Source organism: Ursus maritimus, unplaced genomic scaffold (genome assembly GCF_017311325.1).
Source record: "Ursus maritimus isolate PB19 unplaced genomic scaffold, ASM1731132v1 scaffold_2, whole genome shotgun sequence".
In the NCBI taxonomy this organism is placed as follows: Eukaryota; Metazoa; Chordata; class Mammalia; order Carnivora; family Ursidae; genus Ursus; species Ursus maritimus.
This window is the reverse complement of record NW_024424452.1, coordinates 38,646,654-38,649,111: the sequence shown is the minus strand read 5'-3', so window position 1 is coordinate 38,649,111 and position 2,458 is coordinate 38,646,654.

Sequence of the window (2,458 nt, the reverse complement as noted above, 5' to 3'; positions counted from 1 at the left end):
GGGGGGGGGGTTAGGATAAACCCCTTGGAGATTCCCCACCCAGACTCTGGTGAGTGACCCAGCCCTTTCCTGAGGGCCTGACCCTGTGGTCCTGCTGGGGGAGTATGGCTTGTTTGCTCAGTGCCTCCTGGACTCGTGAATTACATTAGGGCAGGTTGTGGAGGGGTGTGGGGGCCTCCCTGGAGAGGGGTGGGCTGAGCTGACCATGAGTGGCATCCAGATATGCAGGGGCAGTGGGAAGAATGTCCCAGAGGCCAGTGCAGAGGACCTGAGGCAGGAATGTGGCAGCACCGGGGCGCGCCTAGGGGGTTCAGCAGCTGAGTGACGACTCCACACAGCTTCCTTGAGTCCCTGCCCAAACGTGTTCTTGGTCAGAGTCCCACCTGCCCCTCCCACCTGCCCACACCAGCTGCGTCAAGGTGGCCCCTCCCTCAGGCTCTAGTTTCCAACAACAGAGGCTGTTGCTGCCGGAGCAAGGCCCGGGGAGGCTAGCCGCAGGTAGGAGACCCCTCACCGCTGCCTAACCCTTCAGGGGTTGGAAGTTTCCAGGGGCTTTGTGGGGGCAATGGGCAGGGCCTTGGGCTGTCCCCAAGAAGGGTCACTTTCCTTGTCTGAAGGAAGGAAGGGTCCCCTGGGCAGATGACTTTGAGAAACACTACCCATCTGTCAGCGTTCCCCCCACCCACACACACATACCTCGGGACCTCCCAATGCCCGGGAGCTCATGCAGGCCTCAGAGCAAAACCTGCAGCAACCTTTACAGATCCCATGTCCCCCAGAATTGTGCTCCAAGGGTCACATCTGGAAAAATGGGGCCTAGACACACGGCCAGTGGCGGGGCTTGCAGACCGGGCCAGCACTCAGGACCTGGTCGGACGAGGTTTGAAGCCAGCCCCCACCCCCGTGCCTCAGTTTCCTCATGTGTAAAACAGGAGAACACCAGCACTCCTGGAAGGGAGCAGGGGGTCAGGGGTCACCACTGCTTGGCGCATAGTGGGCATTATTTCTCTTGCAGCCCCACACTGGGCCCAGCTGCAGGACCTTGGCTCAGAGGAGCCGAGACTGTGATCTCTAGCCACCCGCCTGTGTGTCCTCTGGCCTCCTGGGCCTCCCTGACCTGCTGGCGGCCTGCCCCCAGGGCCCGCTCTTCAAGCTGGACCCACCCAGAGACCCCGCTCACTCCTGCGGGCCCCAGATGCTTGGGCGGATCCCAATGCCCATGGGGGCTGCAGGAGGACCCCGGGGGCTGCCCTGCTCCCTGGATGGTCTGTTCTTCCTAACGGCTGGGCTGCACCCTGCGTCCACGTGATGGACCTTGAGGGACGATCCATCTGCCACCTGCCCTGCCACCTGCCAGGAGCTGGAGCCTTCGTGCCGGAGGATGTGACTGGGACAGCTGCTGGGCTCGTGGCGGTCAGCGACCTCGCCCACGGGGCTGTCCACGCGCTTCAGCTCACTGCCCGAGACCCCCAAGGCCACGGGGTCACAGTGGGCACCTTCCTGTCCCCCCAGGGGCTGGCTGCGGATACCACTGGCCGCCTTCTGGTGGCCAACTATGTGCCCGGGGCTGTGCGCAGCTTTGCCCTGAGCCCTGCCCTGGAGCCGCTGGCCCCAGCCTCCGTGCTGGGCTGGAGGGTCCCTGCTGGGTGGGCCTGGGGCCCGACGGGGGCCTCACCGTGAGTTTGGCAGTGCCCACCAGCCCCTGGGCTCCCTGGGGGTCTGACAGTGCCCGCTTTCGGCAGCCAGCTGGCACCTGCGTTGACGTGGACGGCATCGTGGTTGTGGCACATGGCAACAGCGCCACGTGACCCTGTTTCCTCCGGCCAGCGCGCCCGTCTGCCTGGTGTCCGAGGGGCTGAGGCGGCCCTTGGGCATGGCCTGTGGCCTCAGGGTTGCTCGTGGTGGCAGATGCGGGGGACGGCTACGCCAAGGTGTTCCAGCACCGCTCGAAGCCGGCCTGACCCGTGGGCTCCGATGGGAGCAGCCCCTCAGCGGGTGGGCGTGCAGCCCCCAGGGCCCTGGCCCCCACGGGTGGAACGGGTGGGGCCTCCAGGACTGCTGGCCATGCCTCCCCGAGCTTGCAGGTTTGCCAAGCTCCTGCTGTGTCAGGTCCTGGGCTGCCTCCTGCCTTCCTCTTGGAGATGATTCAATTTCCTTGGCAGCCACAGACCAGTCTCCCCCCAGCCTCCCCTCCAAGGTTCACAGCCTCCAAAGTTGGGCCCTCTGCACACTCCAGTTTACGGTGCCCTAGCACTCACGGCTCCCATGTCCACTCAGGCCCTGGCCCTGCTGGTTCAGGGCCCAGGAGGCCTGAGCTTCAGGGCCAGCCCCTGAAGGCTGCAGACCTCGCGTTGGGCCAGCTGCCAGCGTTCACCCAGGCAGGCTCTCTGGCCAGGTGGCCCAGCCCCAGCCTCCTAATCAGACAGAAGCAGGCAGGGTGGGTGCGGCTGGGCTGGGC